The 24,510-nt window shown below is 43.7% G+C and overlaps 1 long non-coding RNA gene across 1 annotated transcript; it reads left to right on the plus strand.

Annotated features, from left to right (window-relative positions):
- The first annotated feature begins 1,686 nt into the window (after positions 1 to 1,686).
- Positions 1,687 to 12,750, plus strand: LOC120987192. Its single transcript, XR_005775951.1, has 3 exons — positions 1,687 to 1,879; positions 2,410 to 2,417; positions 12,733 to 12,750. It is a non-coding gene; the product is annotated as an uncharacterized LOC120987192 (long non-coding RNA).
- The last annotated feature ends 11,760 nt before the right edge of the window (positions 12,751 to 24,510 follow it).

Genomic DNA, 24,510 nt, shown 5'->3' on the forward strand with positions numbered 1-24,510 from the left:
AAAAATTCAAATTGGGTGGAATTGGAAAAAAATGCAATTACGACATAGTTCTTTAGGTTTTGTTTTTACGTTGTTCCCTATTTGGTAAAACTTACCTGATACCTTCATACTGCGGCTCTGTACGATTACAGTGAAGCTGTGCGAGGGCTAATTTTTGTGGGGCGATCTGTACTTGTTGTTCATACCATGACATTTTTTTTTTTAAACATTTAAACTTATTTTAACCAGACCAGCTTACGTATATATACGCCGGTGGTCTGACCGTTTTAAACAGCAGGCACCCAGGGCTCATGTACACGACCAGCGGTAACGCCAATTGCAGACTTTTAACCCTTCAAATGCTGTGGTCAAATGTGACCATGGCATCTGGAGGAGCAAAAATCCTGAACCGCGCCCTTCCAGATTTGTTCTGGCTCCTCCCGGCAGAGATCGGGGCAGCCAGAGTGTGTGTGCGCCAGCGCCTGTCCTCCTGTGTGACAGGAGGCTGCTGCACATTAGTTCCTATAGAGCCCCTGACTGTAGCAGGACTCCATAGAAACCTAGTGTAATTCTCATAAACTTCAATGCTAATGCGATGAGAAAAGCAATCTAATGACTGCTTGCTAAAGTTCTCTAGGGGAACTATAAAAAAAAGTGTAAAAGAAAGAAAATAAGTTTTAAAAAATGTACAAAATATAAAAATTCAAATCACCCCTTTCCCCAAAATTAAAAATAAAAGTACATAATTAAAAAATAAACATCATGGGTATCGCCAAAATTTTTATCCAATACGGCAAACGGAAAAAAAAGTCAAAATGCCGATTAGCCGTTTTTTTGGTCTCTTCAGCTCCTACAAATTTTTTTATAAAAAGTAATCAAAAAGTCATACACACAAATAATATCAATGAAAAGTATGGATCGTCCAACAAAAAAATTAACCCTCGCACAGCTCCATCCACATAAAAATAAAAGTTATGGGGATAAGAATATGGTGATGCAAAGAAAAAATTTGTTTTTTCCAAAATTGACCACATCTCTCCTGACTTCTTTTTTTTTAGCAACTAATGGCACCCCCCCTTGTAATAGCAATTCTACAACATCTATTCTTATTACTATGTTGTGCTATTCCTTTATTATTCCTGCTAGTTAGCACCTATCCAATCCAGTGCAACCAGTGTAAGACTGTGCAGGGACACACCCCAAACTGGTATCATTCATATGGACCTTTGCTGGGAATAGAATAATAACTTCTAGATGGAATAATAAAAGAATGGCACAACAATGAGTCAACATAGATTCACGCTCCACGATTATTATTACATGGGGATTGCAAATAGTTTCTAAAACAGACAAGTCAGGAAGGTTTACGCGGTTCTCTTTAATCCAGGGGCGTTGCTAGGTTAAAACATTCGAGGCCTGGGCCCCTGATGTTTTGTCTCAGGCCCCGAATGACCTGCCTGCCTGCTAGATACAACTGTATTGCCATCCTCAGGACGGCAATACAATTGAATATAAAGTGGTGGAAGAGCTGAAGGACCTGTGGTGACATCACAGGTCATGTGACCAGTAAAATAGTCAGTGGTTCAGAAGGACCTGTGATGATGTCACCATCATATGACCAGTGCAGGAGAGGGCGGCAGTGAAGAGGGGAAAAATTTGAGGTTATGTCGGCTACATTAGGAGAGGTAAGTGAAGGGAGAGGCAGAGCAATGCTGGGAGTTGTGGTTATTTAACTGGGACTGTATGTCAGGGCTGAAGGGAGGGATGTTATTTGGAACTCTGTGTTGGAGGTGACTGGGAGGGGGTCATGTTTTTTACATGGGACTGTATTTTGATAGTGTCTGTAGGAGGTAGTGATGTTATTTACATAGGACTGTATGTTGGAGGGGGCTGGGGCAGGGTGATGTTATTTACATAGGACTGTATGACGGAGGGGGCTGGGGGAGGCAGTGATGATTACCTGGGACTGTATGTTGATGGCGGCTGTGGGAGGGAGTGATGTTATTTACATGGGACTGAATGTTACAGGGGTCTGATGGAGGGAATGATGTTATTTACATGGGACTGAATTCTCAGGGGGGCAATGTTATTTACATGGGACTGAATGTTGAGGGGTGATGTTTACATGGAAATGCATGTTGGAGGCATCTGGGGATGGGTGATATTATTTACTTGGGACTGTATATTGAAGGCAGCTGGGGAGGAGGAGATGTTATTTACATGGGACTGTATTTTGGAGGGGTGGTAGATGGAGGGATCTTATTTACATGGGACTGTATATTGGAGGGGGCTGGAGAAATGGTGTGATGTTATTTACATGGTACTGTATGGCGGAGGGAGGGAAATAGTGTTATTTACATGGGACTGTATGTTGGAGGGGGTGAAGGGAGGGGGTGAAATTTACATAGGACTGTATTTTGGAGGGGGCAGGAGAGATGGTGTGATGTTATTTACATGGGACTGTATGGTGGAGGCAGGAATATAACAGGGGGCACTGCAAATCCAGGAGACTACTGAGGGATAGGAGGGACTTATAGATCCACCTTATTTCTACTAAGAGTACTATGGGGGCCTTATTACTACTGAGGGGTCTGTAGAGAGCTTTATTACCATTGGGGAACAATAGGGGCCTTATTTGTACTGGGGGCTCTGTGAGGGTATTATTATTACTGGAGGGCTCTTCTACTAATGGGGGCAGTATTACTATGGGGGCACTAATTTTTCTTCAGGATAGTATCTGGGGGTATTGGGGGGCACAGCGAGCAGCAGGATAACACTGTGGGGACTCCAGGTTGGGGGATGATGATAAAAATATGAGGAAGCTAAGATGTCTGTGTGTACCACTCTGCAGAGACAAAGCGGCTGAGAGAAGTTGTCTGGACCGAATGGATAAGATGATGACCGAGAAGATCTACATCAGAGGAGAAGTCACCTGGGAGGCCCTGGATGTGATAGTTATGTGCTGCTCTATAGCAAGTACAGCAAAATGCGGTGTGTGGGGGGAGGGGGGACGACTTAGAGAACTGGGCCATATTCATTGGGGCTTGGGCCGCTGATCTTTTGAGACCCTAGCAACGCCCCTGCTTTAATCCCTTCTACCCTGGGCGATTTTCATGTTTGCATTTTCGTTTTTACTCCCCGCTTTCTTAGAGCCATAACTTTTTTTAGTTGTTCATTTGCATAGCCGTATTAGGGCTTGTTTTTTTCAGGACAAGTTGTCCTTCTAATGGCATAATTTTGTATTGCATAGGATGTAGTGGGAAGCTGGAAAAAATAATCCAAAAGGGGGGTGGAATAGGAAAAAAAATGCAATTCTGCCACAGTTTTATGGGTTTTGTTTTTACAGCGATCACTATGCAGTAAAACTGACTTGTGCTTGATTCTCCACATCAGTATGATTACAATACCACATATATACAGTTTTTCTTGTTTTTTATAATGATTTTTTTTTTTACTACTTTTAAAACGTTGTAAAAAATTACTTTTTCTTTTTATCGCCATATTCTGACCATAACGTTTTCTCCAGTGGTGCTTCAGATGTGCAGAATGGATATGGAGAAAATAATCATGAATATCAGCAGACTTTCTCCATTATAAATTTATGCTTAAAACATACAATTCGGCCGTCAACATTGCCAAACAAATGTACTTCACCTCTCTCATCTCCTCACTTTCAAATTACCCAAAACGACTATTTGACACTTTTCATTCCCTTCTAAGCCCTTAAGTTCAAGAACCCGTCACTGACCTCTGCGCTGATGACATGGCCACTTACGAGACAATATTGGCAATATCCGGCAAGAAAAAATGTCAGTCCCCAACCAATTTCAATTCTCCTCCCTCCCACACTTCCACATGCTCTCTCTCCTCTTTTGACCCTATAACAGATGAAGAAATCTCCAGGCTTCTCTCTTCTTCTTGACCCATGACCTGCAGCATTGATCCTTTTCCCTTACACCTCCTCCTGTCCCTCTCCCCGGCTATCATTACTCACCTAACTACAATTTTTAACCTCTCTCTCTCTTCTGGTATTTTTCCATCATCTTTCAAAAATTCAGTTATAACCCCACTACTAAAAAAAATATCTCTTGACCTAACCTGTGCTGCTAAGGCTACTTTCACACTTGCGGCAGAGAGATCCGGCAAGCAGTTCCGTCGCCGGAACTGCCTGCCGGATCAGGCAAAATGTATGCTAACTGATGGCATTAGTAAGACTGATCAGGATCCTGATCAGTCTTAAAAATGCCTGATCAGTCGAAAAAATGCATTGAAATGCCGGATCCGTCTTTCCGGTGTCATCCGGCAAAAACGGATCCGGCATTTATTTTTTCACCTTTTTTTCAGTCTGCGCATGCGCATACCGGAAGGACGGATCCGGCATTCCGGTATTCTGAATGCCGGATCCGGCACTAATACATTCCTATGGGAAAAAATGCCTGATCCGGCATTCAGGCATGTCTTCAGTTTTTTTGGCCGGAGATAAAACCGTAGCATGCTGCGGTTTTCTCTTTTGCCTGATCAGTCAAAACGACTGAACTGAAGACATCCTGATGCAAACTGAACGGATTACTCTCCATTCAGAATGCATGGGGACATACCTGATCAATTCTTTTCAGGTATAGAGCCCCTGTGACGGAACTCTATGCCGGAAAAGAACAACGCAAGTGTGAAAGTAGCCTTACTACTGACCTGTTTCTAACCTCCCCTTCATCTCTAAACTCCTTGAACATCTTGTCTTCTCTCGCTTAATAAGCTATCTCTTTGCAAACTCTCTTCTTGACCCTTTACAATCTGTCTTTCTTCCTCTCCACTCTACAGAAACTGCCCTTACTAAAGTGTCTAACAATCTCCTGACAGCAAAAAGAAATGGAGATTATTCTCTAATGATTCTTCTGGATCTCTCTGCAGCATTTGATATCGTAGACTACAAACTCCTCCTCACCATGCTCCAATCAATTGGCCTTAAAGGGTTTCTGTCACCCCACAAAACTCTTTTTTTTTTTTTTTTGGATAGTTAGATTCCTTATAGGGCGATATAGGAGAATATAATAGTCTTACTTACTTTCATGCGGCCGATTCTTTATAAAACGAAGTTTTATAATATGTAAATGAGGGCTCTACCAGCAAGTAGGGCGTCTACTTGCTGGTAGCCGCAGCAGCAATCCGCCCCCTCGCCGTGTTGATTGACAGGGTCAGCTGGGATCTCCTCCTCCGGCCGGCCCTGTCAGTAATTCAAAAATCGCGCGCCTCTGGTCATTCGGCGCAGGCGCTCTGAGATGAGGAGGCTCGTCTCCTCAGTGCGCCTGCGCCGATGACATCACCGAAAGAGAAGACGTCATCGGCGCAGGCGCACTGAGGGAGTGCTGAGGAGACGAGCCTCCTCATCTCAGAGCGCCTGCGCCGAATGACCAGAGGCGCGCGATTTTTGAAATACTGACAGGGCCGGCCGGAGGAGGAGATCCCGGCTGGCCCTGTCAATCAACACGGCGAGGGGGCGGATTGCTGCTGCGGCTACCAGCAAGTAGACGCCCTACTTGCTGGTAGAGCCCTCATTTACATATTATAAAACTTCGTTTTATAAAGAATCGGCCGCATGAAAGTAAGTAAGACTATTATATTCTCCTATATCGCCCTATAAGGAATCTAACTATCCAAAAAAAAAAAAAAAGAGTTTTGTGGGGTGACAGAAACCCTTTAAGGACATTGCACTCTCCTGGTTCTCTTCCTTTATCTCTGGCCGCTCCTTTAGTGTATTATTTGCTGGTTCTACTTCTTCTCTTCCTCTTGATGTTGGCATTCCTTAGGGTTCAGTACTTGGTCCTCTACTCTTCTTCCTCTACAAAGCCCCCATCAGTCAGACTGTCAGTAGATCTGACTTTTGGTACCAGCTCTATGCTGAAGACACCCAACTATACACTTCATCCCCTCACATCACCTCTGCTTTATTCAAAACCACCAGTAATTGTCTGGCAGCTGTCTCTAACATCATCTACTCTCTGTATCTAAAATTGAACCTCTCAAAAACTGAACTTCTTGTCTTTCCCCCATCTTCTAACCCACCTAAACTTGATATTTCAATTTTGGTCTGCTGCACTACCATAACTCCTGTGCAACACGCCCGCTGTTTTGGGGCCATGTTTGACTCTGATCTTTCCTTTGTTCCCCATTTCTAATCACTTGCATGGTCTTGTTGTCTGCACCTCAAGAATATCGCCAGAATCTGACCATTTCTTACAGTGGAAATGGCAAAAACTCTGTTACCTTGATTCATTCTCGTCTTGACTACTGCAACTCCTTACTAATCGGTCTCCCTCTCAATAAACTCTCCCCTCTTCAGTCTGTCCTAAATGCAGCAGCCAGGCTCATCTATCTGTCCACTGATGCCTCTAGCTTGTGCCAGTCACCTCATTGGATGCCGATCCACCACAGAATACAGTTCAAACTTCTTACTCTCGCCCACAAAGCTCTCCACAGTGCTGCACCTCCATACACCTACCACTCTATTCGTGCCCTTCGCTGTGTTAGTGACCTAAGATTAATATCCTCCATAATTCGTACCTCTCACTCCCTTCAAGAGTTTTCTTGAGCTGCACCTACTCTCTGCCCTGGAATATCAGGTCAATTCCCAACTTCCCTACCTTCAAACGTGCCTTAAAACACATCTTTTCAGGCAGGCTTATCAAGCTTTCCTAAAATTACTGTTCCCTGAGTAAACCCCTCCCCCACCAACTCCTCAGGTCTTAACTCTATCGTCTAACAGTCCCACACCTGAAGCAGATTGGCCTACACTGCTGCTTTCAGTACAATAACTGCTTGACTACTATATACCACAATTAACTACCTTATTTGTCACCCCAATTCCTCATAGATTGTAAGCTCTTGTGAGCTGTTTCAGTTGTATATAAGCTATTATTTTTGGCAGTATGTTTTATGAAGTCAGCTCTCACATAGCACTATGCCGGCCTGATTCACCAAACCGGCCCTTCACATGTATCTTTAACGGCCTGATTCGGAGCCTCACTTGGGCCCCTGCTTATACAGTCTTTATAATGTGATCAGCCGTACCTTTTTACATCCACATTTTTCGGTGAAAAATAAAATAAATACTCCCTCATCAGAAGTGCCGTCTGCACTCTTAAATCCTTTATTGTTTCTTTACATTGTTTGGCTCACTGGCCTTTCTTTACATGAGGACGCTGAGCAGATTTTCATTCCATGCCACGTGACGTTTCGGGGGTCACGCCCCCCTTACTCATGCGTAACTATGGAGTGTAACCCGGCTCCTTAAATACATCATGGTTATGTCTCAGTATAAGCAAATCTCATGATTATATAATAAAAATAAATAAAAATAATTAAAAGTATTTAAGAACAGTTACGTCAGAGTTGATCACAGGAATACCCTAAAATTACAAATATCATTAAATCCTTTTGGTTTAATTGTTTTCATTTTTGTTATCCATCTAGTTTCATGTTGTAGTCATTTACGTTTATCATCTGGTGTCATACTGGTATTATCCCATTCTAATAAAGTCCATTTCAATTCGTACCATTTGTGTCCCATTTCAAAACAATATTGCAACAATATCTGTAAAGAATAAATCAAGGCAACTGGACTTACTGTAGATTTCTTGAAAACGTTTCACTCGTTCTTCCAACGAGCTTTCTCAATTCTGAGTGACTGTACAAGAATTCTCTGGGAATAAATATGTAACTGAATCAACATCTGGTAATTATACCCAGCATGGGGTCAAAGGTGTTGATTCCATTATCCTAATTGGAGTCAGTAGGTGATAATGACCTCCCAGAAAAAGGTGTCAAGACAGCATTGTATGTGGCAGACAATAGATGTCTAACCCCCCTGCCTCTATTCAAGCTTGGCTTCTCCATTTTTATGTAGATGGCCTCCTTCACACCTCGTTTTTATCAATTGGCCTCCTTATCCAAAACACGTACTTGACTGTCTTCAAAGGTGTGACCTGCTTCTTTTAGATGTAAGTACACGGCTGAATCTTGACCAGAGGTTTTGGCTCTTCTATGCTGAACCATGCGCTGATGTAGTTGTTGTTTTGTTTCGCCGATATACAGTTCTGAGCATTCCTCATTGCACTGGACTGCGTACACAATGTTGCCCATCTTGTGTTTAGGCGTTGGGTCTTTGGGGTGAACCAGTTGTTGTCTCAGTGTGTTGCTGGGCTTAAAGCAGGTTTATCTACGTAAAAATGGAGAAGCCAAGCTTGAATAGAGGCGGGGGGTTAGACATCTATTGTCTTTACACCTTTTTTTGGGAGGTCATTATCACCTACTGACTCCAATTAGGATAATGGGATCAACACCTTTGACCCCATGCTGGGTATAATTACCAGATGTTGATTCAGTTACATATTTATTCCCAGAGAATTCTTGTACAGTCACTCAGAATTGAGAAAGCTTGTTGGAAGAACGAGTGAAACGTTTTCAAGAAATCTACAGTAAGTCCAGTTGCCTTGATTTATTCTTTACAGATATACCATGACCTGGATAAATGACAACCTTCACAGACAATGTTGCAACAATGTAGTTTCATTATATTTATTTACATCTTTATTGCCTTCTTTTTTACTTTGAGACTCAGTATAACTCTTAATATTTGATTTTATGTTAGTTTAAGCGTGTCCAAACTTTTCTCTTGGTTTCTCCTATGTACCACAAGCTGCAAGGACATCTAATACCATAAATGACTTTTTTTTTTTTTGTCATACATGTAGCAAAGTGGTACATAGGAATTGTATATCCCTGTCTAGGGTGGTTTATTGTTTCACCTTTTATGATTGAATTGCAATTTATGTATGCCAGACATGGAAACGTGCCTCTTTTTTTAGTTGCTAGAAAGGTTTGTCTACTTTTATTTTTTATTTTGATGTCTCCTTTAATCAACATGTTACTTATTGTTTTTCCTTTACGATGGGCAAAACTAGGCTTTTGTTTAAACAGCCTACCACAATTTCTTTACTGTCTATTAAATCCATATAACTTAAAGGAGTTTTCAGGATTACTATGGTTTTTAACAAATATGCATGTGTAGTTGTGAATCTTCGCCATGCTTTTTCTTTTCCAGTTTAAACTTTTCTGACCCATTTTCACCATGAAAATCAATTAGGCTACTTTCACACTAGCGTTCGGGGCTCCGCTTGTGAGTTCCGTTTGAAGGCTCTCACAAGCGGCCCCGAACGGATCCGTCCAGCCCTAATGCATTCTGAGTGGAGGCGGATCCGCTCAGAATGCATCAGTCTGGCGGCGTTTGTCCTCCGCTCCGCTCAGCAGGCGGACCCCTGAACGCAGCTTGCAGCGTTCGGGTGTCCGCCTGGCCGTGCGGAGGAAAACGGATCCGTCCAGACTTACAATGTAAGTCAATGGGGACGGATCCGTTTGAAGTTGACACAATATGGCTCAATTTTCAAACGGATCCGTCCCCCATTGACTTTCAATGCAAAGTCAAAACGGATCCGTTTGCATTATCATGAACAAAAAAAAAATATATATATATTTTTTTTGATTTGTTTTTTTGTTCATGGTAATGCAAACGGATCCATTCTGAACGGATCTAAGCGTTTGCATTATAGGTGCGGATCCGTCTGTGCAGATACCAGACGGATCCGCACCTAACGCAGTTCTAAGATAATAATGCACTTAGTAAAGTAAATGCAAGCATTATATATGGACAAAGTCCTCACTCTGATATGATAAAATCTGAGACACTTAGCCAATATATTTTGATCAAAACACATCTGTGCCCACCTACCAAGCACCAAGGTGGTCTCAGGTCAGGCGGGTCCTACGCTAAACCTACCTAAGCCGTTGGGCTTCTATGTTCAGGAGCGCAGACGCCGCACATATGGTGTGCTGCTCCTAGTCACGTCATGTGCATCAAGCATCCGATGGGAGGAGGAGCAAGCACACCTATATGTACCACCTAATCAAGGCGGTCTGTTTAATAGGAAGGGCAAAAGTGCAAAGGAATGCTACTCCCAAGATAAAATAGGAGCGCATTGACACTTGAAGGTGCCACTCCCTCAAGCATACACTACATAGACAAAAAAATCACAGAAAAAACAAAGTAGCATTTCTGTGTACTTTTGCCCTTCCTATCCAATAGAGCGCCTTGATTAGGTGGTACATATAGGTGTGCTTGCTCCTCCTCCCATTGGTTGCTTGATGCACATGGAGGTGACTAGGAGCAGCACACCATATATGCGGCGTCTGCGCTCCTGAACATCGAAGCCCAACAGCTTAGGTAGGTTTAGCGTAGGACCCGCCTGACCTGAGACCACCTTGGCGCTTGGTAGGTGGGCACAGATGTGTTTTGATCAAAATATATTGGCTAAGTGTTTCAGATTTTATCATATCAGAGTGAGGACTTTGTCCATATACAGGGTGGGCCATTTATATGGATACACCTTAATAAAACGGGAATGGTTGGTGATATTAACTTCCTGTTTGTGGCACATTAGTATATGTGAGGGGGAAAACTTTTCAAGATGGGTGGTGACCATGGCGGCCATTTTGAAGTTGGCCATTTTGAATCCAACTTTTGTTTTTTCAATAGGAAGAGGGTCATGTGACACATCAAACTTATTGGGAATTTCACACGAAAAACAATGGTGTGCTTGGTTTTAACATAACTTTATTCTTTCATGAGTTATTTACAAGTTTCTCTTTGTTTACAGCCATTGACATGTCGCCGAGGTTAACACGTGAGGAGCTGATAGAAATTGTGTTGATGTCTGGTGAACGCAGTAACCGGGTCATTGCAGCAGATTTCAATGCAAGACACCCTACGAGACCACCCATTTCCCATGCTACAGTTAGCAAACTGCTTGCTAAGTTTCGTGAAACTGGTTCAGTGTTGGATTTGCCAAAATGTGGACGCATGAAATCTGTCTCTAATGAAGAAACATCAGTGGCTGTCCTAGCTTCATTCAGCAAGAGCCCACAGTGTAGCACTCGCCGCATGTCACTGGAGAGTGGCATTAGTCGAACATCCCTTCGGCGGATATTAGCTACTCACAAATGGCACCCTTACAAACTCCAGCTACTGCAGCATCTCAACAAGGATGACCCAGATCGGCGCACTGAATTTGCAGAATGGGCAAAACAAAAATTGGAATAGGACCCTCGGTTTACGCAGAAGATTTTGTTCAGTGATGAGGCAAACTTTTATGTGAATGGTGAAGTTAACAAACAAAACCACCGCTATTGGTCTGACAGTAACCCACATTGGATAGATCCCTCCAAGACTGTTGGAACAAAAAAATTGATGGTATGGTGTGGTATATGGGGTACAAAGATAGTGGGGCCATTCTTCATCAATGGAAACCTCAAGGCCACTGGATATGCGAAATTGCTACATGATGATGTGTTTCCCTCTTTATGCACTGAAGCTGGCATGTTCCCTGAGTTTCTCCAGCAAGATGGTGCACCACCATATTATGGGTGTCAGGTCCGAGCATTCCTAGATGAACAGTTTCCTGGAAAGTGGATTGGTCGTCGTGGGCCAGTTGAATGGCCCCCAAGGTCTCCCGATCTGACCCCCTTAGACTTTTATCTTTGGAGTCATCTGAAGGCAATTGTCTATGCTGTGAAGATACGAGATGTGCAGCACCTGAAACTATGGATACTGGAAGCCTGTGCTAGCATTTCTCCTGCGGTGTTGCTATCAGTGTGTGAAGAGTGGGAGAAGAGGGTTGCATTGACAATCCAACACAATGGGCAGCACATTGAACACATTTTATAAGTGGTCAGAAACTTGTAAATAACTCATGAAAGAATAAAGTTACGTTAAAACCAAGCACCAGATTGTTTTTCTTGTGAAATTCCCAATAAGTTTGATGTGTCACATGACCCTCTTCCTATTGAAAAAACAAAAGTTGGATTCAAAATGGCCGCCATGGTCACCACCCATCTTGAAAAGTTTCCCCCCTCACATATACTAATGTGCCACAAACAGGAAGTTAATATCACCAACCATTCCCATTTTATTAAGGTGTATCCATATAAATGGCCCACCCTGTATAATGCTTGCATTTACTTTACTAAGTGCATTATTATCTTATTTCAGTGATTTTTTTTTTTTCTTCCAATAATATGGCCAGTGACATCCGCAGATTTGTATATCATATCGTGCAGGATGTTTATATCTTTGTTTTTTTTCTGTGATTTATTATTTTTTTTTTTTAAACTAAGTCAGTTCTACTTTACACCAGTTTGATAAATCTCCCTCTATATCTATCCTGCTAACACTTTTAATCACACTTTATTTACCTATATTATTAGCTAATAGATACTTAAAACTACAAGTTCCCTTCAGAGATGTTAATGAGCTGCATTGTGTCATGTGTGGTAAGTTCACAATTAGGTGTCTCAGACATTTTCCAACATGAGGAAATCTGGCTGCATAAAAAAAAGTTTAAAGCATAAAAACTACAACAGAGACTAAGAACTCATTAAATCCTGGAGGAGGTGGGGAAACCCCCGCAATAAATGTGTCAGCCAGGGCCTTTTCTATGACCTGCAGAACACGCGTCCTGAGAGTGCGGTCTGTGTAGTGCACTGCCAATTTTTCTCCAGTCTTTGGCACTTGCCTCCTCACAGACCACAGCCATTTTAATTAGGCCATGCCACCTTTTTATGACCCCAGACCACCCCCTTAATGTGCGTTTTGACGCCAGGGCTCTGTCTAATGATACAGCGTTCTGACAACAAACTTACACACAGTTAAAGAGGACCTTTCACTAGAATAGAAAATCTAAACTAAGTATACAGACATGGAGAGCGGCGCCCAGGGATCTCCCTGCACTTACTGTTATCCCTGGGCGCCGCTCCGTTCTCCCGGTATAGGCTCCGGTATCTTCATATGTTCAGCTCCACCCAGTTGAGCCTGCCGGCGTCTCCTTCTCCCAGGCTGGAGTGCTGGCCAATCGCAGCGCTCAGCTCATAGCCTGAGAGAAAAAAATCCTCTCAGGCTGTGAGCTGAGCGCCGCGATTGGCCAGCGCTACAGCATGGGAGAAGGACACGCCGGCAGGCTCAACTGGGTGGAGCCGAACATATGAAGATACCGGAGGCTATACCGGGAGAACCGAGCGGCGCCCAGGGATAACAGTAAGTGCAGGGAGATCCCTGAGCGCCGCTCTCCATGTCTGTATACTTAGTTTAGATTTTCTATTCTAGTGAAAGGTCCTCTTTAAACTTCATCCTGCTTTCCAGGAGGCTTCTGTGACATCCAGTAGATTTGCCAACCGTTCCGGGAGTGCACGAGGTCTCCCCTTTTTTCTGGTAGCCTTCTGGAATTCCAGGAGAGTTGACCAGTATGATCTTAAAGGGGTTATCCAATGGCACAAAAAGTTCTGTTTTGGTTTTCAAAAGGTAATTAATGAAACTTACTAATATGCATTAGGTCTGAAATCCTTATGGATGGACCTGCTCCATGGAGCTTGTGTAAGCTATGACATTCCAACATAGTCAGAGATCTGTCTCTCCCTCCCTGTGTTCGATGTTGTGATGAAGGGGCTGGCTACGGAGTTTGATTCATTACTTTCCATTGGAAAACCCCTCTAGAAGTTTATGATGTAATCAAACAACCCCTTTAAATGTATTTTTTCAGTATTTGTCTTAAATACATTCACAATAGATGTGCTATAAAAGTCCTGAGAATGGGGAGTCACGGGCCCTGGAACCCATGAGAATAGAGATCTTTAGATTTCCTTTCTTTTCAGTGGTGTGAACCTACGCAGTGTCTTTACTGCCACTGCAGCCAACCTCGGGGCAAATTACTATATGGGGCAGTGTGGGGGAATTTACTATATGGGGCAATGCTATTGGGGAGGCACTGTAGGGGAAATTCTATTATTTTTGGGGACACTATAGAGAGATTATTAACTGGAGCACAATATAGGGTGTTATCATTACTGGGGGTCTCTAGGGGACATTATAACTGCTGTAGACACTATAGGGGCATTTGGGGTAATTTATCAAACTGGTGTAAAGTAGAACGGGCTTAGTTGCCAATAGCAACTAATCAGATTCCGCCATTCATTTTTGACAGCTCTTTTGGAAATCCAGTTCTACTTTACACCAGTTTGATAAATGACCCCAATTATGTCTACTGGGGTCACAATTTTTTCAGCAGTATAGTACCTGGGGCATTGGGGGGCACAACGGGCACAGTATTTGGAGTGGCTGCAGGATGACATTGTCAGGACACCAGGATGGGGAAGTTGATGGAAAAATTGAGAAATCTAACGTGTCTGTGTTACTAACTCGGTAGAGACGAGATGTGGCTGAAAGAATTTGCCATGGCGATCTGGGTCAAACGGAGGAGAAGAGGAAAGAGAAGGTCTACATAACAGGAGATGCCACTAGATGTAAGAGGTATGTGGTGCTGTATTCTACACCAAGCCCTTTGTATTATAATTTTATGTACAGGGCTCCAGATGGCGACCAAAATGGTCGCCAATGCGACTTAGAATTGCTAAATGGTGACAAGACTTTGTAGTCTTGTCGACATTTGCGCCTAGACCCTCCGCTGCTCTGCCGCTTTCACATTAAACTGACATGGCACGCGCTGCTGTCAGCGCGTGCCATGTTCTTCTCAACAGCACAGGGGAGAAGGAGGCAGTCCCTCCCCCTGCACCGCTGCTGCTGCCGCTGCCACCAATGGGCTGATAGAAGCGAGGAGGAGGGGAGGGGCTGTGGCCACTGCACCACCAATGAATATAGTTTATGCCTGAATACAAACGCAGGCTGCGCTAATAGCGGCGGATCGCAGCGCGCAGTCATAGAGGCTGGGTGCTGGGTATGGGATATGGCCAGCACCCGCAGCGCAGCCTGCGTTTGTATTCAGGCATAAACTATATTCATTGGTGGTGCAGTGCACCAAACCTCCCCAACCCCAGTATTATAAAGTAGAATCATTGGTGGCAGTGGCAGTTCCGATCGGAGCCCCAGCAGTGTAAGCCTGGGGCTCCGATTGGTTACCATGGCAGCCATAGTTGGCTCCCTGCTGCTGTGTGCACAAAGCACAGAGCAGCAGGGAGAGTGTGAGATCCTATTTACCCTAATAGAGCTCTATCAGGGTGAATAGGACAAGGGATGAAAATATCCCAGGTCCTGGCCCCTAAGGGAGAAAATAGTTATTAAATAAAAAGTTAAAAAAAAAAGTAAAAAACTAAGACCAAAATATTAATTTTAAATCACCCCCTTGCCCAATTTTACATATAAAATATATAAACAATAAAAAAATAACATATCGCCACGCCCGAAAAAGTGCGAAATATTAAAATATATCTCCTATGCGGTGAACAACGTAACAGAAAAAAAAAAAAATTGCAATTTGCCATTTTTTTGTCACCTTGTCCAGACAAAAATTTGGTTAGGACTGTTCTATTATGCTCCAGACGTTCCATATAATCTGGAATGCACGCAGCTTTTTGGGTGTTTTAGTTTAACGTGGTGTCTAGTATCGCAATACTTTTTTATGGTATTGCAATCGAGTCAAAATTATTTTTTTCATTTTTTTAATTATATGTATTTTAAATTTGGCGACTAAAAATTTTAATTTGGCGACTAAATATTTCAGGTTAGGAGCCAATGGCTCCTTGATATTTTTTTTAGTCTGGAGCCCTGATGTATTTTAAATTTGGTGACCAAAGGTTTCAGTTTAGGAGCCAATTTGGGGTATTTTTTTTTTGTCTGAAGATGTCCTATGGTCTAGGAAGAGACTGTAGCACTCACGAAGCACCACAGCCTCTTCATACAAATTAAAAACACGTTTATGGCAGACTATACTGCTTGTGGAAAGGATTAATTACTTCCGGCGCCTGACACAATTCTGACTTTTCTAAATCCAAGATCGGCACCCAGCAGACTGGACGATGCAGAGAGTGTTAATTAGAATGGAATTGCACGCTATATAGGAAGATTGCAGTGTACCTAGAGGGAAACTCGGGGAGGACTACTGCAATCATTACCTCCTCCTATATACAACTTTGGGTAAATCCGGCTGTGCCTACTGCATGTCTATGTACTACAACTCCCATCATCTGCTCAGTAGAGAGACTTGATTTATTCTAACCAAACAGGCCTGGTCATTGACTCCACCATCCATCCATCCACTGGCCCCCTATGCCTGCCTATCTGCCTTGCACCCTGCCACTCATACAACTAACATCAAGGACACCCCAGCCACCACCATCCAGGAGACCCATAAGTCCAGAGTGTGCCTAGAGAGAGGAAAGGGTGCGCACTTCTCATACAACTTGCGCAGCCCTGGGAGAATTAGAGGGGTTAGCCACTGAGAGGACTACAACCCCCTCATTACCACCGCCTACACTCCCATCTTCTGTAAGTGCACAAGTGTACGCAGAATGTGATGGTTTTTATTCCACGATATTGTCATGCCTTACATGTTTTCTGGTTAATAAAATTATTTTTACAAAAGTGAGCAAAGAGCTTCTAATTTTGTTTTCGTTTGCATGTCAGCCATAGTAGTGTGCCTGTACTTAATTTCATATGGTCTGGAGGGGCTGGTCCAACTGCATTTTCAGCTTGGGGTTTTTGGCGCAAAGAAATGCATTGAAATGTACGGAGCACTTTTTGGAGCTTCCCGTTCATGTCAATGGGAGATTCAGCAAAGATTCCGCCCTAAGATAGGGCATGCTGCTTATTTTTTCCAAGTGGAAAAAAGCAAGTGCTGCCTCCCATTGAAAAGAATAGGAGCAGATTGAAGCTGATTTTGAGGTGGAAAATTCAATGCCAGAAAACTTAGGGATGCTGGTCTGCCATCAGTCTCTGGGATGCCTCCTGGCCTTTCCCGGAGTCCCCATATGCTAACTAACAGGACTGCATAACCTGGAAGCTGCTTACACTTCAACTAGTTGATTCAGGCTAACTCACTCAGGAAAAAGCCAAGCCCAGGGGTTGGAGCCTGTCCCTTCCTGGAGACTATCTCCAGGGGATGGTGATTAACCCTATAATTCAGCTTTATAGTGCATACCAACAACAGGAAAACATTGACTGAATGAAATAAAACCACAATACATCAGGCACATATCACATTACTTATCCAACACGGTCTTTGATCATTTAGCAGTGGTCCACTGGGTCACTGCAGCACCAGTATGTTTTATAAAGCCTGTGGATCACTTACTGCTCTCTAATTCAGCAGTGTGTGTGGTATGAAGTGTAAAGTCAGGGAACCTATACATACGTCACCATGGGACATAAGAATCTTCCCTTTTCTTGTGTCGTACGCACCATCATCTTCTCGTTCCTGTGCCAGGTTCCTCCTCATTTCTTCCTTTCCCAGTCAACAGAATCCCCAGTCTGCTCCCTTTGTTCTTTGATATCCCACACACCTGCACAGTTGTCTCTATCCATGCATGTATGAACCCGTGTCCCAGTATCGGTATTTGTGTGTGAATTCCTTGACTGGGGTGATTGAGCGTTCAAATCTATCCTTAGAAAAGGACTAAAAATAGGTGCATTACACTCCTCTTCATCCGAGAGCGGGGGAAACCCTGTCACCGTATCCCTCTGTGATTACACCGATACCTATATTCTAGACATCTCTTCTGCTAATATCTTGCTGTCTCAGTCTATAGGTAAACGTAAAGGGGCCCAAGCTTTCTCCACGATTAGATGAACATGGGAAATTCTTATTTGAATCAATTTGGGCAAAGATTATTTAAAAAATAATAATTATTAGGCCGGGTTCAAATCACATTTTTCCCATCTGTTCAATGTATACAGAAAACGTACACATTAAATGGACGCCTCAGACTGATGCCATACAGGGACATCCGTTAACCATAGAGTTCCATTGTAAAAAAAAAAAGTGTGTTTTTTTTTTTTACCGGACTGTGCAGGCTACAAGAACGTGGTGTGCTGTGTTTTTTAATCTTTTTTTTGTAACGTATATATGTCAAACGGAGGCATAAAACATGATGTGAGCCTAGCCTTAGTGACTAAGAATCCTTTTTTCTTGGGTCTATTACATGTCTGACCAGTGGAGTCCATTTCCTTTGAAAGAAAAGGAGATGCTCACCTCAACAATCCCCTGCCGCTTATATCCGGACGCTTACCGGGTCCCATCTCGACACATCAGATATACTAGGAAATGCCTGATCAGAGGCGGAGGTAGATCCCCGCAAGTGATTGGCTGAACAGGAATGTCCCGTGTGTCAAGATGGAAGTAGAGACCTACGGGGACCTGATAAATGTTGGGGGTAAAGTGAAGGTATTACTTTTTATTTTTTCAGCCCACTTTAAGCCTTTTGCCTACAATTATTCCCATGGAACAATCTTTTCACTTTGGCTGTTTCTGACTTTTAGTCAAAGTAAACTACTTGACCTTCCTTCAATTCATCCTGCATAGAAATATACAGTAACATATGGAGGTGACTATGTAGGCTAAAACGGACAAGCCCTCTCTTCATGACTCCTTACCAATATGCAATGCCTGAATATTTAATTATACAGTATTTTCTGACTCTATTTTAAATTGTATATCTTGTAGTCACCCCATCATGGCATATAAATAGTATATCATATGAAACAACAATGTGGAACCAACAGACCTTTGGGGGATGTTTAATATTAAAAAAATAAAAATAAAATTATACATAATCTAATCTTTCTAACAAAGCTAGAACCAGGGCCGGTGCAAGGATTTTTGCCGCCCTAGGCAAGATAAATGATCTGCCCATATCATGACATCACATATGTCCGAGGGAGCTGCCGGTCTGCGCCATCTTAATGCTATACATAAGGACGGTACTACAGTAAGTACAGTACAGTAATTGCGGACCCATTCGGATTGAATGTACTTAACAGCTGTGGGGCCTGGTGTATTAGAGTAGAGTCACTGCACCGGGCCCCGCCATGAGTGTCCCCGCCTCCTCCCTCCACACTGATACTTCGCTGGCCGCGCTGTGCAGCATAGCGGCCAGCGAAGTATCCGCAATCTGCTTTATAAGACGCATGGCCATTTTTTTTATAAGGCAAAAAATACAGTAAATAATAAACATATTGCACATTGTCTACTGACTACTTACTACTAGGACAATAAGATGAGCTGGTCTCTGGCTGCAGTCTGGCTCTTGGTCTGGCTCTTGGGACTGGAGACAAACACGGTACGTACACCATTCACCAATGTCGCCCTGGGGAAGAAGAAAGCAGCTGCACCTTCAGGCTGCACTCCAATCCAGGTAGGAGCCCACTTCTGTTCTGTCCCAGAAGGAGAAGGCACTGCCGCTGCTGCCGCACTGGGGGTCGGGGAGGCAAATTGGTGGACCGTGGTGGCCGTGGCTGGCTGCTCGGCTGCTTGCTGCTCAGTGTGCGGCCTTCTCTTCCTCTTTCGCTCCACCCCTCTCTCTGCATAACGTGATCAAGGGTGGGAGGGGTCAGGGGGTTCAGATCAAGATCATTCAGGCCAGGGTGGCAGAGCTCCGCCTCCGCTCCCCACCCTCAGCAGCCTGAAGCCAGCAGCCAGGTAAGCTAGCAGCAGTTATAGTCACTCAGACCACCAGAGAGACAGACAGCACAGCGGTGTCAGACTGTCAGTGACAGTCTGACAGACTGTCTCTCTGGTCCGCCTGCTGCGCTGGTGCGCCCCCGCCCCACCCCCACGGCTTCACTGAGGCAGACGGCAGCGGCTCAGCCTCTCCCCCGATTCTCCTCCGACATGTCAGACAGCACAGAGCAGACACAGACAGCAGGCGCAGGCAGGCTGCGCAGCACTGAGCCGGCGGCTGGAGATTCTTTAGAGCGCTCAGCCTCAGCCGCTCAGGTGGAGCAGCATGAAGGGCGCCGCCGGCCGGCCGCCACTTAGGTTAACTTATATAACCAACGTTTTTTTTTAAACTGCAACGGGCGCCTCCTGCTAAATGGCGCCCTAGGCGACTACATAGGTCGCCTTACTGGTGGCGCCGGCCCTGGCTAGAACCAGCCCTGTACCTCACATGGATCCAGAGATCTCCCCATTCATTGCTCCAATTGTTTTGCCAGATTTATTTCAAGCTGGCAACATAGGGGACCTGTCCTTTCTCAGGATGTGTCCTTTTTGCTGCAGCTCGTGGCAGTTGAAAGATGGAACTGAGTATGTGTTTCCATCTCAGTGAGCGAGACAGAGAAATTAGAAAAAGAGCAAACCGCAGGTGGCGCTATACAGATAGATTTCATTGAATAACTCAGTGGCTATAATAAATGTTTAATGACATGCAATTACAAAAGTGTTCAGATCCAGGTGCTGGTTTAGAATAAACTGTAGAATATTATTCATGGGACAACCCCCTTTAAATATCCACTCTAACCTCTCATATAGTGTCAATAATAGAAACTATAGAGCTATTTAGAATAAAAATTCATTATGCTAGAGAATTGTCACGTTGTAATTCTTCAGGGTCACACACAGGCCTCAGGAGGCGAATGGTGTAATAAAGTTCTATAAATGTAGGTGTCTGGCTACTCGTGACACATTTATACATTACGACTGTGATTATCTATTTCAGGCGCTGCCCGTTCTGTAATAGGATTGTGTTACACATTACACAGTATTTCTAGACCTGGTGATGCCATATCTGGAGCGAAGGTTGGAATGGCTAAACATGTGTAGTTTGTTAGTTTCAGTAGACCGCCCGTAAAAAACTTTACTAGGTATGTGAGTAATTTTAGAGGCCCCCATCCTTTATAAACTATGGGGGCATGAGGAACAGAGTCTGTGTTCCCTAAAATATATGATCCGTTTTATGTGTCTGTCTGTGTGCACATTTTTTACAGAACATCAGTTGTTTATCTTCATGGGGTTAATACCTCTGGATTGTATGACACACTGTTACTTATGGAGCAGATCTCCTACTGTACAATAAGCAACTTAAGATGTCCTATCTGATGGGACAACATGCAGTCCATGTCCACCCGAGAGCACCAGGAGCAGCAGTTCTGATCATAGGTAGTACATATATATATATATTCTACAGAAAAATGGTGTGATGTGCGGCAAAAATCCTGTACTAAATTTATGAAAAACTTTTATGATGCTTATTTGACAATTTGGTTTTCAGTCACAAACTTTTCAAGTTTTTCCAAAAAAGAAACAAAGGGGTTCATTTCTTATTTGTAGTACGCCACTTTTTGGCGTAATTTTGACGCAAAGGGGTTTTGCGGCCGAATCTGCGACTTTTCCCTAATCGCGCCACTTTTCTGATGTGGCGGAAAAAGGGTGCATGGCATGGGCGGGCTGCCTCATTCATCATTTTCTATGCCAGTTTATGGCATGGGAGCTGGCGTAGATTAAATCATGTCGTGCGGCCGGCTGCACCATGCACCAAAGTTATGTAGAGGCCTGCGCCTCTACATAACTTTGGCAAATCCGGCACCAGAGTGGGGAAATTAAGACCGGCGTCTAAATCGCCGGTCTTAATAAATGACCCCCAAAATGTTAACCCATTAGGGCATATGCCAGAGGAAATCACCTACTCAAGGCCCCCCCCCCCCCCCCCCCCCCCTATGAGACAGAAGAAAGAGGAAATCTGTAAGAGCAGCCCCCATTCTGGAGAGCACTAGACATCCATGTATTAGTATTATATAGGCATCCATTCATCTGAAAATTCTAACAAGACAAGGCTTCCCTCAGCAAAATCAGTTGTTTGCTTTGAGCGGAACCTGTGGTGATCAGCTGCATTCTGAATGAGGTTGACCCTTTTATAGTTCCTTGCAATTTCTTTAATGCCAAGGACAAGATCAGATCCCATCCTAAGAGAGTATTCATGCAAACAGGTTTTCTCATCTTTGTGTCGTCCGTGTGTGCAACAGGCTTCATATGGAAAGCACATGAATTGGTGCTACTCATCATTTTTGGACACAGACTGAGTCCGCGCCGAGAAAATCCGACCATGCACTATCTTGGTCCGTGTCTCAAGTAAGTTAAAGGGGTATTCCGACTTCGCCTTTTCATACTTGCCTGCTGCCGGCGCGCCATTCACTTCCTGGATTCTGGCTGGGGGCGGGCTTCATCTTGATCTGCCGGCCGGGCCGCTCGATGGACTGAACGCGCACGCCGCCGCGCATGCGCCATGGTGACTTATTCCTGGCCAGTATAGTACAGAGCCGGCGTGCGCGTTTGCAGCTCTGTACTATTTTGGCCGGGAAGAAGTCACCATCACGCATGCGCGGAAGCGTGCGCGTTCAGGACAGCGAGCGGCCCGACCGGGAGAAAATAAGGAGTCTTCTGCGCAAGTGCGGCCACCGGGATTCTGGAGAAGAGCGGTGGCCGTAACCACGGGAGACCGAATTACAACAATCAGGTAAGTGGGGATGAATTTTATCCTAAACGGTGGGAATTTATTAATCAAGTATATTCACAAAAATGATCACTGTCAAATCATTAACAGATTTAACAGTGATCATTATGATGGGAATACCCCTTTAAAATGTATGTATTAAATAGGAAGTACATGCTTAACAGATATCACTTGTCAGTTAGGTCCCTAAACTGAATAGAAACATATTGGCCCCATGGACAAAGTGGTTTGTCTTAGTTATTGGCATACAATGTGGCAAAAAGTCTTAAATAATGAAGTGACAAGTTTTTGCAAAAAATTGACATTTTTAGTCACTTATCTAATTTGAAAAGTGCCAAGAAAAGTGAGCATGGTCTCCAAGAAGAATCCCTGAATATATCACAAACCTATGCCTCTTCATAATAGTCATCTTTTTTTATTTTCTGACTGTTAGGGCCAGTTGCCCGGCCGTGCCCGTATTGTGGGTCCGCAATCCGGAAGGTCCGGTGCGGAACGGAGTGCACTACGGAGTGCTTCCCTGGGGTTTCTCTCCGTGCCTCGCCACCGCAAAAAAAATAAAACATGTTCTATTATTTTGTGGTGTGGATGGATCACGGACTCATTTAAGTTGAATGGGTCTGCATCCATCTGCAGACTCCGCACGGATGTTGGCTGTGTATTGGGGAGCGCAATTTGCGGTCCCCAATGCACGGAACGGCCAACCCAACAGCCGTGTGCATGAAACCTTAATCTGTTCCAGATGTTCATATTTAGTGGCACTTGCCTTTCACCAAATAAATGAAATAAACCAAATAAATAAACTATCTCATACAAATTAGCCTCATGCAACAACCGTAGTTTTGGTCTGCGTCCGATCTGCTTTTTTTGCGGTGGACAGTTTCATTCCTATGCGTCTGGAGAAAATGCAGACAGCCCACGGATGTCACCCCTGTGCTGTCCGCAACTGTGTGGCCATTCCACAAAAGTCCTATTAATGTCCGTTTAGCCTGTGCCAGTAGAAGAATGCTGCATGCATATGACCAGCATTACTATTTTGCGGTCATGTGCACGTAACCTTGCTTAGATTTGTGACTTTCTCACAAAAGACAAGCCCTCATATTGCAAAGAAAAAATTAAATGGTAATGTCTGTCTGAGTGTGACGGTGCAAAAATGGAAAAATTCCTGTGGGCCTTGATGGCAAAATAGGCTTAGTATCTAAGGAAATAGGTGCCAACAGTCCCGAATTTGCAGAGAAAAGACCTGGCAAATTTGGGCTATCTTTCCTGAGCTAAAATGGGTGGGGCTTGTGTAAGCCCTGCCCGTAAGTGGGTGGTACCGATTGCATTTGGTGCGTACCTGGAGGTGGGACTTATAAGCCCCAAATTTAACAACTACAATAAGGGTTAGTAGGTAAAGGGTTTATATGCTAGAGAGTATTATCACTCAAAGTAGAGATTCCTAGGCTTATTTTAATGGTTTTCGAGGAACACCAACTCCCATTTCTTTCTCAAACAAGGTTGGTCTAGGAATGGGAAAAGTATAATTCTATCTTCTGGATGAAATTTGTTAGCTGCTTTGTCTCTGTCCGTGCCAAGTACATCCGAGCAGCATGATTCTGTTCTGCCATACTTCTGGGGAACCATTCACCATGTTCTAAGAAGTTCTGATTTGGGGTTGGTGAGTCTGGGATTACATTTCACACTGTAACTGGTTTTTAGTTCATACACATGTGTGAGAGGTACATCTGTATCTCCAGCTGACTGCCAGCGTGTCAGCTATCTGAGACATATTATTTATGATCAGATCAAAGCATCTGATAGTTTGTGAAAGGCTCAAAGAGCACATTACGTTTCACCTTGCAGGAATGAAGTGCCACAGAACAGTCATGGAGAATGTATCACTGAAACCAATCTAGTCATTAAGCTCACAGTTTTAATGACATCATAAACATATGACATCATCAAAGGATCTAAAGGAATTGTAACCAGGAATACCTGCATAATAGAGGATGATTGGAAATGACATAAAGTTATTAGGTTTTCTTTCATTGTGAAGTCCTTGTTAGTGGCTATGACAAAGGACAGCTACAAAGGAGGGCAAGAGGGTCACAGGATCAGCAAAATCAAAACATGCCTCAATACAGGTGTTCGTTCAGACCATCACAGCACCACCTCAGGACAGGAGGGCCACAAGATCAGCAAAACCAAAACATGCCT

This window comes from Bufo bufo, chromosome 1 (genome assembly GCF_905171765.1).
Source record: "Bufo bufo chromosome 1, aBufBuf1.1, whole genome shotgun sequence".
Taxonomy (NCBI): Eukaryota; Metazoa; Chordata; class Amphibia; order Anura; family Bufonidae; genus Bufo; species Bufo bufo.